Raw genomic sequence first — 16,515 nt, forward strand, 5'->3', positions numbered from 1 at the left:
GTAATGAAATAAGAAATCAGAAAGTTTGTGTTAAGCACTCAGATTATTATAGAATGAGTTTTCTATTGGACAAAATACAGATTAGCTTGTGGGTTTTTCTGAAAAATCTTTTTTTTTTTAAAGGGGGGGGAGATAAGTGGGGGAGGGGCAGAAGGAGAGAGAGACTCTTAAGCAGGCTCCATGCCCAGTGCAGAGATGACGCGGGGCTCAATCTTACAGCCTTGAGATCATGACATGAGCCGAAATCAAAAGTCAGATGCTTAAGCAACTGAGCCACCCAGGTGCCTCCTGAAAGATATTTTAACACATAATGATTAGGGCTAAGACATAAGTAAGATAATAATGGCTTAGAGAAGGGAAAACCTGGAGAAAAGGAATGGGTCAAAAGCATTTTGTAAAAAGCATATTTAAGAGAAAAAATTCTTGACACTTGAATTTTTGGACCTGAGGATAAAGTAAACATTTATCAGGATTGCTTCATTAAATTTGATTTCATTAATTTACAATTCAAAGTTGTTAATCAAGAACTGACACTGAAAACCATCATGCTGTTTGCTTAAACTTATACAGTGATATATGCTAATTATTTCTTACTGAAACTGGGGGGATAAGAGTAGTATAGATAAGTGAATTATAGTTTATTTTTACAATGGAATATCATACAGGAATGAGAATATTAAAAATTGCAAAGTGCTCACTTGGGCAGCACATATACTAAGATTGGAATGATACAGAGATTAGCATGGTCCCTGTGCAAGGATTACAGGCAAATTCATGAAGCATTCCATATTTAAAAAAAAACTACATCAAAAACTAATGATGTACTATATGTTGGCTAAATGAACATAATAAAAAAATAAAAATAAAAAAATAAAATAACAACCCCCACAAAAACTATTAATATTCAAAACAGTGAGTGAATCACATGAGAATAATATTTAATATAATAATTCAAATGCAAAAAAAATGACACTGATTATGCAGTATTTTTAGAGACAAGATGGGGGAAAACAAATAGCAGGATGGCATGGGGGGGTTCTCAAACCTATCAAAACCTGTTCCCTTTTTATAACAATTTTGTAGGCCCTCTTTATTACCCTGAAATGCAATTCATATATAATGTAATCTGCTTACATTGATAAGTTTTAAAAATATAAAATATCCAAACTGTAATATAAAGGAGCAATAAAAGGAAAATAGTTTCAATGTTTTATTAAATATAATACATTATATAGAAATATGTAATTTATAATATGTTTCAATATGCATTTAAGCATGACTGCACTTTAAAACATGATGTCCATTGCTTGGATCAATTATTATAATCAATGTGAATAGAGCAGCTACAGCTGCAGAGTGATACAAGTGTGTTGTATTGATGACTCAAATACATATGCAGCATTGCCTCAGGGATATTGGTTTCCTGAAATGTAAACAACTCTTGGTAAAGTTTCAGACAAAGCTCAGGAAAAAAATACATAATTTATACAGTGGTTGCATTTCTAGAAAATTTAGTGCAAATTAACACCTTGCAAAAAACACTTTGTGTGCCATGGAGTTAGGTTCTAGGTATAAATACATACAAATGGGATTTTCTTCTATAAGACTGGTAAGACATTAGAAACTTATGTGGACTATAGAATAGTTGTATGTCAGTGTACTGCTCCTTGTAAGAAATCTGTCATCCTTGGCTTACCAAATGTTTGTGTTATCTTCAATTCACTGTGAAAATTAAAAATCACCCCCAAGTTTCCAAAATACTCCTTAGTGGCAGTTCTGAGCCTGGTAAGTGTTGGTAGTTAACCACGTAAAAGATTTGTGTAAACTCTGACCTAATGTTCTCTGAAAACAGTTACATCTTTTTGAATCTCAGTTGAGAGAATGGGAGGGAATGGAACTAGGAGTGCAGAAAAGCTATTTTTCATTTTAAGGTGTAGACACTCTTACTGGAGAGTTTATCAATCGTACAGCAGCTTCAAGGCTTTTTACCTGCTAGTGCTTTTGAGGGATCTTGCTCAATATTCTTCTGGGGCTCACATCTCACTATTCTCAAGATTAGAGTTATCCTGATACAGTACAAAATTTTCTTCTTCTTCTGTGGCTCTTGATTAGGCCACCTAGTTCTTTAAGAAAATCAAGGCTAGGAAAACTCTCAGTGGTACTCATCTCCTCACACTACCTGATACCCATCCGTGCCCCAAACCCTAAGTTTCTTCACTGGATCTCCAAGTCAGAGGCTCTTTCTCACCTTACACCGTTGGAGCACTAGGATGTCAGCCTAGGCTGTTGGACTAGGCGCTCTGAGTCTAGGCAGGGAGAAAGAATGACAAGATCATTGGAACTAAGAGTATGTTTCTAAAACCCAGATTCTCACTCTCTAACAGGAAGGTGAAAAACCTGTTACAGGCATTTTGCCTGTAACATATTGGAGTGGTAGTAGTTGAATTTACTTTTTTCTCTTTATAGTGGTAAGCAAAAGTGATATATGGTATTATTTGCTTACAATTCTTCTTTCCCTCCCTGTCCTTGTCATGGATTCTTCATGTATAGAATATACTTCCTGCATGCGCTAATGTTCAGCTTCATCATAGGATTTGCTTTAGTCGATAAAATGTGGGCAGAATTGAAAGTATGACAGTTTTCAGCTATAAGCTTTAAAGAAACATGATAAGTTATTGCCAGGCCTCATGTAAACCTGCCCTCTGTCATGAAAAAAAATTAAATGTTTAACAGATGCTGGTTCCAGAATAAAGAAATGTGCAAAATAGACATGCAATCACTCATAGCTAGGAACCAAGGCAGTCAAGTCCATTTCACCAACAGCTGACCTGTAGACCTGTAAGAAAGAAAGAAATATTTGTATTTATGTGGTTGTAAGCTACTGAGAATTGGAGGGGAGCAGGGATAGGGAGAAGTCTTTGTTAAACAGTATTAATGTAGAAAACCTGACTAATACAGCAGACTAGTTTCATAATAGGCACCTCACAACATCATGAATAGACACCATACATTGAGTTGTGGTCAACAGCCAGATTTGCTCCTTGAAAAATAGGCTCTGACTTGGAGATTCAGTAAGGTACTTAAGGTTTTTGGCAGGGGGTAGGTATCAGGTGGTAGGAAGAGACGAGTACCACTGAGTTTGCCTAATCTAAATTTTCTCAAGGAACTGGGTGGTCTATTAAAGAAAGCAAGAGTTGTATAACAAAAACATTTTGCACTGTATCAAGGGTAACTTTTATCTTGAGAATGATGAGATCTAAGCCCCAGAAGACTATTATGCAAGATCCTCAAAAGCATTAGCCCCTAAAACTTGAAGCTGCTGTATGGTTGAAACTCTCTCCAGTCTCTTTACACTTTAAAATTCTTTCACTCAGTGGAATGAATGAAAAAGAACTCAAGGCAACGGATAGGGACATCTGGGTGGCTCAGTCAGTTAAGCGTCTGCTTGTGCATGTGCGTGCTCTCTCTCTCTCTCTGAAAAATAATAAATAAAATCTTTAAAAAGAAAGGCAGTTTGGTCTAAATTCTAATGGAGACTGTTTTGGAGAGCTGCTTCAAAGTTAATTAGCACTTAGAGACTTGGTAAGGAAACCTGAATAGTTATATTGGAATTAGGGGCATCATTTACACAGCTGAAGGGAATGCTTGGATTGCCAATTGAAGTTACCATGGAGAACCTTATTAAATTAAGTCTAATGAAGGAATGGGATGAAACATCATCAGCTTTACTTTCATCAACGTTTCAAATTTTGTAGTATCATAGAATATTTTCAAGTTGGAAGGGATCTTGGGATTTGGTCTAATGCTTTAATTTTTACGAGGAAATGGAGACGCAAACAGATTGAGTTGGACTGCCCACACTCACACGGATAGTAGCAGATTTGACACTTGAGTCCAGGATCCTGAGTCTACTGCCTCTTTTCATCTTTTGTTCTTTGTCTTTTTTATTCTAAATTCTAATCACTGAATCAAATTATCCTGGAAAAGAAAAGAAAAAGAAAAAGAAAAAATTTCTCTTAAAACTGCTTCCTAATCTTTTCCTCAAAACCTTGATATTTTGCTGAGAAACCATGGGCAATTAATTCAGACCCTTAGCTTCTTTCTACTCCGACATGGTGTTTAAAGATATTTTTCTTTCTGCTACTACTTCTTGAAAATCATAGTACTTCAAAGCCTTATGTACATTTTACTTCATAGAGGAGATGTTGGCAAAACACAAGTGGCAACATGAGTGGTTTTTAAAGTCCTAAGGATATATACCAATAAAAATACCAATCTCTGTTTAAGGGAGGATAAAGAAGGCCTAGATTGCTTCCTACTGGCTCTCAGTGAGTTCTGTGTAGCCTCTTTTTAATGAAAAATGTTTTGAGGTAATTGTATATCACATGCAGTTGTAAGAATAGCACAGAGCAATCCAGTGTACTCTTTACCCAAGTTCCCCAAATGGTAACATCTTGAAAAGCTATAGTACAATATCACAGAAGTTATTGAGATTGATATAATCCACCAATCTAATTCAGATTTCCCCAGTTTTATGAGCATTCTTGTGTGTGTGTGTGTGTGTGTGTGTGCATTTAGTTCAATATAATTTTATCACACGTACTCATATACCACTACTTAAGTCAAGAAAAAAAAAGTTTGGTCACTACAAGGATCCCACCCAGTCTCCATCCTAATACCTAATCTGTTCTCTATTTCTATAATTTTGCCATTTCAAAATGTTATTAATTGAATTATGTAGCATGTAACATTTTAGGATTGGCTTCTTTTTTTATTCAGCATAATTCCCTAGAAATTCATCCAAGTTGTTTTGTGTACCAGTAGTTCATTCCTTCTTACTGAAGATTAGTATTCTGTCACATGGATATACAATAGTTTGTTTAATCACATAACCTGTTGAAAGATATCTTCATTGTTTCTAGTTGGTTATTATGAATAAAGCTGCTATGAACATTTGGGTATAGCTTTTTGTGTGAACAAAAGTTTTTATTTTTCTGAGGTAAACACCCAAGAGTGCAATTGCTGGCTTGTATGGTAATCGCATGTTTAGTTTTTAAAGAAATTGCCAAACTATTTTCTAGAGTGGTTTTATCATTTTACATTTATACCAGAAATGTGTGAGTGAGTAATCTATTTTCTCCACATCCTCACAGCATTTGGTGTTGTCACTGTTTTTTAGTCATTCTAATGGGTATATGGTAATACTTCATTATGGTTTTAATGAGCATTTCCCTGTTTATCATTGATGTTGAACATTTTTTCATGATGTGATGTGCGTTTTTGGATAAATTTATTAAGTTTCTGCTTTTATGGATTGTGTTTTTGGTGTCAAATATGAGAACTCTTTGCCTAGCCCGATACCCTGAAATTTTTCTTTGTGTTTCCCTGAAAGTTTTATAGTTTTACATTTTACATTTTTTAAAAAAATATATATTTATTTGACAGAGAGAGAGAGAGAGAGAGCGAGCACAAGCAGGGGAAGCAGCAGAGGGAGAGGGAGAAGCAGGCTCTCTACTGAGCGGGGAGCCCATCACTGGGCTGGATCCCAGGACCTCGGGATCATGACCTGAGCTAAAGGCAGATGCTTAACTGACTGAGCCACCCAGGCGCCCCTACATTTTACTTTTTTTTTTTAAGAGAGATAGTGAAAGCAGGAACACAAGCAGCAGGGGGAGTGGGAGAGGGAGAAGCAGACTTCCCGCAGAGCAGGGAGCCCGATGCGGGGCTCGATCCCAGGACCCTGGGATCATGAGCTGAGCCAAAGGCAGATGCTTAATGACTGAGCCACCCAAGCGCCTACATTTTACATTTAAGTACATTATCAATTTTGAGTTATGTTTTTATACTGAGGACTGGTTAAATCAAGGGTTTCTTTCCCTCATTTGTGTCCAGTTGCTCCAGTATCATTTATTGAAAAAGCTATCTTTCCTCTTTTGAATTGCTTTGCTTATGTACCTTTGTAAAAAAATAATTAAACATACTGATTTGGGACTTTTTGTTCTCGTTTCTCTATTCTGTTACATTGATCTGTGTGTCTATCCTAATGCTCATATCAAATTTTTTGATTATGTATCTATATAGTAAACTTAATATTAGAGTGATTCTTCCCACTTTATTCTTCTTTTTCAAGGTTAAGTATTCTACAGCCTGCATTTTTATATCAATTTTATAGATGTTACCATTTGGGGAACTTGGGTAAAGAGTACACTGGATTGCTCTGTGCTATTCTTACAACTGCATATGATATACAATTACCTCAAAAATTTTTTCATTAAAAAGAGGCTATACAGAACTCACTGAGAGCAAGTAGGAAGCAATCTAGGCCTTCTTTATCCTCCCTTAAACAGAGATCGGTATTTTTATTGGTATATATCCTTAGGACTTTAAAAACCACTCATGTTGCCACTTGTGTTTTAATTTATATCAAATTTTGATAGGAATTACATATTAAACCTAAAAATTAATTTGGGGAAAATTGACATGTTTGCTATGTTGACTCCTCTAACATACGAACAGGATATGTCTTTCAATTTATTTAGATCATTTTTGTATTTTGTGACCTTTTCCAAACTCACTTATTAATTCTAGGAGCTTTTTGATGATTTCTTGGGTTTTCCTACATAGGTAATCATGTTATCCACAAATAGGGACATTTTTATTTTCTCCTTTCTAAACTGTATGCTTTTTATTATTATTATTATTTATTTTGGTCTTAATGCAGTGGCTCTAACTTCAAATATTTTGAATAAGAGTGGTGAGAACAGACATTATTCCCTTATTACCAGTCTCAGAGAGAAAGCATCCAGCCTTTCTCCATGAAGTGTGATGTCAGCTGTAGTTATTGTGTAGATGCTCTTTTACAAGTTGAGGTAATTTTCCTGCTAAATTGCCGAGAGTTTTTATTATGAATGAGTATTGGATGTTGTCAAATGCTTTTTTCCCTGTAACAATTGATATGATCATATTATTTTTTTCTTTAGTCTGTTTATACAGTGGATTATGTTGATTTTCCAATGTTAAGCCACCCTTCCATAACTGGAACAAATTCTACTTGGTCATGGTATATCAATCTTTGTATACATTTTTGGATTTGATTTGCTAATAGTATTGTTGAAAATTTTATATGTAAGTTCGTAAAAGATGTTCTTCTGTAACTTTTTTTTGTATGTCTTATATTTGTTTTGGTATAAGAGTGTAGTGGTATCACAGAATGAATTGGCAAATGTCCCCTCTTTTGTTATCTGGAAGAATTTGTGTAAAATTGATGTTAAATCTCTTTAGTATTTCTCACAATTCTCTTGTGCAACTATCTGGGTCCATAGATTTCTTTTTCAGGATCTTCTAAATTATAGATTCAGTTTCCTGACTAGGACAATTCAGATTATCTATTTCATCTTAATTGAGTTTTGGTAGGAATTGATTCCTTTCTTCTAAGTTGTCACATTTATGAGCATGAAGTTGTCCATATTTCTATGAATTTCCTATGGTTGCCATAATAAAGTATTACAAACTGGGTGACTTAGAGAAACAGAAATTTATTGTGTTTTACTTGATGCTGTAAGTCTAAAATCAAGGTGTGGGCAGGGCCTTGCTCCCTCTGAGACCTGTAGGAGAGAGATCCTTCCTTGATTCTTCCTGCTTCTAGTAGCCCCACTTGTTCCTTGGCTTGTGGCAGCATAATTCCAGACTCTGATTTCATCTTCACATGGCATTTTCCCTGTGCCTCTTCACATTGTCCTCTGTCTTTGTGTATCTTTCTCTATGTCCAAATTTGTCCTTTTTATAAGGACACCATTCATATTGGATTAGAGCCCATCACAATGAACCCATCTTAGTTGATTACCGCTGTAAAGATCCTATTTCCAAAAGTCTCATTCTCAGACACTAGGGTTAGGACTTCAACATATCTTCTTTGGGGGTGCACAATGTAACTCATAATAGTATTATGCACTTATTATTCTAATTTATTCATGATCTCTGCTGGTAGCCTCTCTTTTATTCCTGATATTGATGATTGTCAGTCTTTCTTGTCAGTCTTCCTAGAGGTTTATCAGTTTTTATTTTTTCAAAGAATCAGCTCTTTGTTTCATTAGTTTTCTCTTTTGTTTCCTATTTTTAACTTCATTATTTTCTCTTGTTATTATTTGTTCCTTTGGATTGCATTGGGTTTATTTTTTCTAATAATAGAATAACTTTTTTATTGTTAACACTTGATTTTTTTCTTCAAATTTTTATTTAAATTCTAGTTAGTTAACATATAGTGTAGTATTGGTTTCAGAAGTAGATTTTTGTGATTCTCAGATTCTCAGATTCTCCCAGTGCTCAACACAACAAGTGCCCTCCTTAACACCCATCACCCATTTAGTCCACCCCCCTACCCATCTCTCCTCCATCAACCCTCAGTTTTTGTTCTTTATAATTAAGAGTTTCTTATGGTTTGCCTCCCTCTCTTTTTTTCCCCCTTCCTCTGTTCATTGTTTTGCTTCTTAAATTCCACATATGAGTGAAATCATATGGTATTTCTCTTTCTCTGACTGACTTACTTTGCTTAGCATAACACTCTAGCTCCATCCACGTTGTTGTAAAGATTTCATTCTTTTTGATGGCTGAGTGATATTCCATTGTATATATATACCACATCTTCTTTACCCATTCATCAGTCAGTGGACATTTGGGCTCTTTGCATAATTTGGCTATTGTTGATAATGCTGCTATAAACATCAGGGTGCATGTGCCCCTTCAAATCTGTATTTTTGTATCCTCTGGGTAAATACCTAGTTGTGCAATTGCTGGGTTGTAGGGTAGTTCTATTTTTAACATTGTGAGGAACCTCCATACTGTTTTCCCGAGTAGCTGCACCAGTTTGGATTACATTGGGTTTAGATTGCTCTTACTTTTTTAGTTTCTTGCAGTGGGAATTTAGATTAATTGATTTGCCACTTTTCCTCATTTCTATCGTAAGTATTTCATACTATAACTTTCCCTCCCAGCACTACTTTATTTTTTAAAAATTTTTAAAGATTTTATTTATTCATTTGACAGAGAGAGACACAGTGAGGGAGGGAACACAAGCAGGGGGAGTGGGAGAGGGAGAAGCAGGCTTCTCATGGAACAGGGAGCCTGATGCGTGGCTCGATCCCAGGACCCCGGGATCATTACCTGAGCTGAAGGCAGATGCTTAATGACTGAGCCACCCAGGCAACCCCCTCCCAGCACTACTTTAGCTGCATCCCACATATTTTGATATGTTGTGTTTTCATTTTAATTAAGTTTTATCTATTTTTAAATAATTTTGGAATTCCTCTTAGACCCATGGATTATTTCAAAGTGTGTTGTTTAATTTCTATATATTTAGATATTTTCCTCTTGTCTTTCTGTTATCTAGTTTGATTCTGATATGGTGGGAGAACAGTCTGTATGATTTCACTTCTTTGAAATTTGTTGAGGGTTGTTTTTTCGCCCAGGATATACTGTATCTGCTGAATGTTACATGGGTGCTTGAAAAAATTGAGTATTCTGCTGTTGTTGGATGGAATATTCTATATATGTCAATTAGATCCTGTTGATTGAATATGTCGTACAGATTTTCTACATACTTGATTATTTTCTATACTAGTTCTATCTGTTGTTGAAAGGGTGGTTTTGATGTACCCAACTATAATTTTGGATTTGTCTGTTTTTCTTTTCAGGTCTATTAGTTTTGCTTTATATATTATGAGGCTTTTTTTTTTTTTTTAGGTATGTACACATTTAGTATCATTTTATCTTGCTGGTATATTAATCATTTTGTCATTATGTAGTATTCCTCTTTCTCTTTTGTAGTTTTATTTGCTTTGAAGTCTACTTTATCTGATATGCTTATCTCCATTTCTGCTTGTTTTTGATGTTTGCATGGTATATCTTTTTCCATCTTTTTACTTTCAAACCACCTGTGTGGTTGAATTTGGAGTCAGTTTCTTATAAATAGCATATAGTTGGGTCATGTCAATCTGTCTTTTGGTCAATTTATTTAGACCATGTACATTTAAGGTAATTATTGATATTTTAGAGCTTAAGTATTATTTTATTATTTTTTCTCTTTGTTTTTACTAGTTTTTGCTTTGTTTCTCTTTTCTACCTTCCTGTGGGTTACTTGAATATTTCTTAGAATTTCATCTTGATTTATTTATAGCATTTTTCAATGTATATATTTTAATTTTTATAGCAATTTATATGGGTATTATAGTATATATATATGTATATCTACTGGTATTAATATTTTATCACTTCTAGTGAACTATGAAACCATACTTCCATTTATTGTTTCATTTACCATTCCATTTATTCTCTCCACTTTTAAATACTATTGTCTTGAGTATCAGATAGTATTATAATTTTTGTTTTTATTATCATATATGATTTATAAAATGCATGCAAAGCATAATCTATTTTATATAACCATATTTTTGCTTTTTCCATTTTTCTTTCTTCCTGATGCTCTAATATTCCTTCTTTTATAATTTCCTTTTTGTTTGAAACAATTTCTTTAGCCATTCTTTAAGGATAGATTTACTAATGAGAAATCCTTTTAGTTTTCCTTCATCTGAGAATATTTGTATTTCCCCTTTATTCCTGAAGGCTACTTACACAATATAGAATTTGAAGTTGACAGTTCTTTTCTATTATCTGTGGAAAATGTCTGCCACTTCCTTTTGGCTTTTATGGTTTCAGATTTGAATTTTAATTGATTTTAATTGGTGGTCCTATATAGGTAATTTGTTGTGTTTTTTGTGTGTGTTTTCAAGAGACTTTTTCTTTGTCTCTAGTTTCTAGAAGTTTAAACATGATGTATCTTTGTGTAGATATTTTTGGATTCATCCTACTTGGGTATTACTGAATTTCTTAAGTCTATAGCTTTGTGTCTTTTACCATAATGGGAAAATCTTCAGCCATTATTTTTTCTTACAATCTTTCAGCCCCATTCTTTTTCTTTTCCTTTTCTGTCACTCTGATAACAATCTTGAATCTTTTGTCATTGTCTCACAGGTCTCTGATGTTCTGTTCATTTTTCTGTTTTCAGATTCAGTAAATTCTATTGATCTGACCTCATGTTCACTGATTTTATTCTATGTCATTCAAACTTTATTATTAAGCCCACCCAAAAAGGTTTGTAAAAAAAATTTTGTTGCATTTATTAGTTCTTTATGTGTATTTGGTTATTTATAACTTTTGGTTCTTGGCTGAGATTTTCCATTTTTTTTTCATTTTTTAAAAGAGAAATTACAATTGATTGTTGAAGCTTTTTTGATGGCTGCTTTAACATCTTTCTCTGATAATTCCAACATCTGACTCATCCTGGTGTTGGTATTAGTTGACTGTCTTTTCTCATTTAAGTTGTGATTTATTCTTGGAATTATGGGTGGTTTTTTTATACTATTCTGCACATTTTGTTATTATGTTCAGAAACTCAGAATCTTATTTAAATCTTTTATGTTAGTAGGCACTCATCCTCTTTAGGTTTGGCACACAGGTCTTGGTCTGCTTTTGTGGTCTGCAGTTCCAATGGCAGTTTAATTTTCAGAGCTTTTACAGTTATTTGATCTGCTCAGTTTGTCTAGTACCACTGAGACTCCCATTGGTCTTTGCTGCTGCCTGAGAAGATGGAATTTCCTAAGGTTGGCCTGTTCAGTTTCTCTTGACGGGAGAAGAAAATCAGTCTCAAGCTTGTGGGGATAAAGAGGCTTCCCAGGTTGGGCTGCTTTTTGTGGCATAATCTCTGTTGGTATTGCCTGGCTGGCTTAATAAATTTTAAAGCCTTTGAAACTTATTTCATTCATCCTTTCATTAATTAATTTGTTCAGCAAAGAAATACTTATGAGGCATTCACTATAAGCTTGTCTCTGGAATATTTGTAGTTCTCCAGTTGTTGACAGATAATTTTTATGTATTGAAGTGGTTGTGAGAATATAAGACTTGAATTGACTTTAATCAGAATTTAATTTAACTAAAACTCAGGGAAAAAAGGTCTTACTTTACTTTTTAGAGGTGTTAGTTAAGGGAGAAGTATTACAAGGAAACACTTGACTCAAGATATTCTTCAGTTGTATGTTTTGGACTCCTTGTTTTATACTATCTAAGTATTGATTTGTCTTTTAATGCATAGTATTATGGCAAATCCTACTCCACTTTTAAGACTATATTTAGCCTTTTACAATTCCTGCTGGGTTGGATTTGTTGTCTTACTATACATTTGGTACTATTGCAAAAATGGCCCCATTTGTCTACTCCTCCCTGCATCCACATCTTTTGCAGTGTTACTTTGCTTCTCCTTTCAATCAAGAGGTGGAGCCCATTATAATTATCCCTTAAATCTGAGCTGGCCTTGTGACTTGCCTTGGCTGACAAGATACAGTGGGCTAGTTTAAAGCTTTGGCCTCAGGAGCCCTTATCTACTTCCTGTTCTTTTCTTCTCTACCCTTTCCATGAGAACTATCTTAGGCTAGGCGGCTAGGAGATGACTGAATACAGGGAGCAGAGCTAAGTGGTTCCCACTAAGACTTTCATAGGCCATAAACAGCTGGCCTGCAAGTTGACTTTATGTCTATCTCATTCTTTAGACAGGAGCTTTTGGAGAGTTGGGACTGTTCATTTCAGTGTCCTTTGAGTCTGGGAAAGTGTTAAGTTCATGATGAGTATTTAGCAAAATGCTAATAAAAAGGATAAATAAACAAATGATCAGCAGTGATGAGATGAAGACCAAAAGGAGGCAAAAACAAATCCGTTGTTGCACAATGACAATTTATTGCCCATATAAGACTAATTTTTATTGGCAAAAAGTAATACTAAAATATATGATTAAACTGCAGGACTATTTAAAATAAATGAAAGTTGGAGTGCTTGGGTGGCTCAGTCAGTTAAGTGTCTGCCTTCAGCTCAGATCGTGATCTCGGGGTCCTGGGACCAAGCCCAGCGTGGGGCTACCTGCTCAGTGGGGAACCTGCTTCTCCCTCTTCCTCTGCCTCTCCCCCTGCTTTTGCTCTCCCTATCTCAAATAAATAAATAAAATCTTTAAAATAAAAGTTTTTCAACTAGATTGAATTAGTATATGGTTCTTCTTTGGAAAGACTTAATTAGAATTAAGGAAAGACCACCTCTTGTTCCTCCAAAGAATGTGTTATCTTCCTTAAATACCTGGGAAGTGGAAGAAGAAAAAGAAAAGGTATCATTTAGCCTTGATTTAATGAAAAACTTTTGATTGAAAAATTCTTTTTAAACTCAATATTTTGCTTTTTGGTTTGTTTATTTTTAAAATGTGCAATAATTACTCTTGGTAATATCCTTGTAAATGGCAAACATTATTACCCAAACTGCACAGCCAAGCAAGGTATTTAAGCACAAATAAGAATTCTTAGTAATACAAAGATTATTTAGAAAGGAGGGTTTTTGATGCTTTGCTATGATATGAAAAAAGATGGAAGATGGTGTCACTTTTCTTAGAAAATTGTCAGTGGACACTCACTCCACTCTATTTTTGTTATGACAGGACTTAATTTCCTCCTGACATTTTTATCAGAGATAGTTCTGGATCATTTTAGGAGTAGAGGATTATAATTTGGTGGGTGGCCGCAAAGGCCTTTTTACTGCAGTGAAAGAGAAAGTGTAATAGAGAGTAATACTAATAAAGGATTAAGGAATAATCAAGAGATAGAAAAACTAGAGAGCAAATATTTTTTCATCAAATCTCTTTTCCACGTGTTCCATGACCTCCATATTTATTGTGTTTTCTGAAATGTAGTGCTACACGTGTAATTAAGAATGGGTTCTATGTATGCTCTCTACTTGCAAGTCTGGTTGCTACCATGGCAACAGCAAAGGAGCCAACAGAAGAGGCACTCTCTGATTAATGTAATTACACAGCAAGCTGTATTATACCCTTAAACACCATTTATTTCTGCATGAAGAAGACATTAAAATGGGTATTATGTTCAGCAAGTTAACATTCCTCCATTCTTTAGGATCATGTGATTTTTATGTCATGATTAAGATGTTTATCTTGTTCATTCAAGATCATAACCTAGGAATAGCTATGTTGTATTTTAATTCAATTCAATTCCTCAGAATAATTGTTGGGTGCCAACTATGGGGCAGGAGCTATTTAGGCCTACAAATATTACAACCATGTGTATGCTATGATCCCTGCTCTTGAAGATCTTACAGTCTAAGAGACATAGATTATTACCAAACAAATATGATTTTTTAAAGTCCAGAATGTTGTAATAGACTGCAAGAACACTATTAATCCTTGTGAGTTGTCAGGCTATATTGTATTAGCCAGGGTCTCTCCTAGAAACAGATAACATTCAGATTGGGTAATCTGAAAAGAGTTTAATAAAGGTACTATTTACAAGTTGTGGGCAGAGTACAGGGAAACCACAAGGTGAGTGGAATTCCTCAGGAGATGATCACAACAAGGTGCTATCACCACTGAAGGGATAAGGGAAAAGAACAGTAACTGGGAAAAAAAAAAAAAAAACGGTAACTGGAACCTGGAGAGAAAGATGAATTGATAGAAATTGTGATTTTTAGTTGAGGACATGGCCACCCATAGTGACCTCACAAGGAGTCAAAGAAATAAATATCCAGGCCTTTCTATTTTACTGCCTTCTGATCTTCTGCTGGTGCTCTTCCCATTGTCTGAACCTAACAGGAGGCCAGAGGGTGAGGAAACCCATTGATGTAATTTATATAGGTCAGTCTCCCAGGATATAAAGCATGTGGAGAATAGTGGAGAGTGAATTGTGGGAAGCAACTGGGGAAGGGAAATCGAGGTGATCCTGAACATATAAACATATATATGCATACTCACTGAAGGCACACACACATACATCCATATACACATACCTCAGATACACATGTCTGTATAGTCAAACTTATATCTGCATGTAGTGTCTATATTCTCTCTTATTTTTGCTGAGCATGTCTCTGGACATTTTAATATTCGTAGAAGACCAGACCCATGAGGTCTGAGACCATTTCGGTCTCCAGCATCATGTAGTAGAAGCTGAATTAACTTTTGAATGAAGATGACATTTTAATAAATGTGATGCCATGCATCATTTTTCTCTCCAAATGGCATATGGACTGAATTACTTACAGATTAGGTGGCCATCACCAAACATTTCTAGACCACATTCCCCACAAGAGTATGCTACTATGGGAAGAAACTTGAAATAGGAGTTAAGAGATAGTCATTCAACAAACAATTTTGAACATGTATTGAGTTTCTGAGTTTGCTTCATTGGCTCAGCTGAAGGGAGGCACCAGCATGAGATTATAGGACATGAAGAGAGAGGTTGGGATAGCTCTTCCCTGTTCTACCCTGCTTCATGCCTTGGTTCTGGCTGTGGTTGGGTCTCTCCATGACTACAGCTTCCATTGGGTGTCTTCTCCTTCATAGTTGCAGCTCTTACTGGTTTGTGTGACACTATGTACTTCCCTTTCCCTTTCAGTCCCAGAGTTGGTATTGGCTTCCAGCTATGACTCATCTTTGGGTGTCTCAACCTTTCTTGTTGTTTCCCTTTACTCGTACATCTATGAGTAGTCCTTTATTAAAATCTCCTCATTGAATCATCTGAGTAGAATTCTATTTCCTGTGAGAACCTGAACTGATACACTTCTTCATTAAAATTGCTAAAAACTACCAAGCAGCTGAAAAGTAGATATGAGTGACTATATTCCTAATATCATGATGGAAACAGTATGACAGGAAATGAGCCTTTTTTCCTGTCCATAGTCCTGGATCTTAGTACCAAGAAAATGAATTTTCCTTCCTCTGTAATATTTATAATAGTAAAACAAACACAGCTGACTTCTCTGGTTCCTGGGATATCAAGGATGTCATAAGCTATTTCTCTGTACTGTTTTTATTTATTTGAGAGATAGAGAGCACGCACAAGGGGAGGGGTAGAGGGAGAGGGTGAAGCAGATTCCTTGCTGAGCGGGGAGCCCGATGAAGTCCTCGATCCCAAGACCCTGAAATCATGACCTGAGCCGAAGGCAGATGCTTAACTCACTGAGCCACCCAGGCGCCCTATTCCTCTGTACTCTTACAAAGATTCAGAATGTGAGCAATGTGTGACCAATTAACTTTGCTTATTACGTATGCTTTAGTAACACAATAAATGAATAAAAAAGAGAATGTTTGTAGTACTTAGTTCCAGGTAAGATACTGGTATTTCATAGAAATAAAAAATGAAGCTACTCTTGGAGAGTAATTCCTCTCAAAGGCAAATTGTTTTTCCTTGAGCATCAAGCATAGCTCCCGTGTAATCTTTCACTTTGATTAAATCTGTTTTTAAAATTTTATTTTATTATGTTAATCACCATACATTACATCATTAGTTTTTTTAAAATATTTTATTTATTTATTTGAGACAGAGAGAATAAGAGAGAGAGAGCACATGAGAGGGGGGAGGGTCAGAGGGAGAAGCAGACTCCCTGCCGAGCAGGGAGCCTGATGCGGGACTCAATCCAGGG

The 16,515-nt window shown here is 35.3% G+C and overlaps 1 non-coding gene across 1 annotated transcript; it reads left to right on the forward strand.

The window, feature by feature from the left end:
• Positions 1 to 690: 690 nt before the first annotated feature.
• LOC114223644 (U6 spliceosomal RNA) lies at positions 691 to 794 on the forward strand. The gene has a single exon (XR_003612207.1). It is a non-coding gene; the product is annotated as a U6 spliceosomal RNA (small nuclear RNA).
• Positions 795 to 16,515: the final 15,721 nt, after the last annotated feature.

This window comes from Eumetopias jubatus, unplaced genomic scaffold (genome assembly GCF_037043125.1).
Source record: "Eumetopias jubatus isolate StellerSeaLion01/CBP00866 unplaced genomic scaffold, mEumJub1_p1.0 scaffold_11, whole genome shotgun sequence".
Taxonomy (NCBI): Eukaryota; Metazoa; Chordata; class Mammalia; order Carnivora; family Otariidae; genus Eumetopias; species Eumetopias jubatus.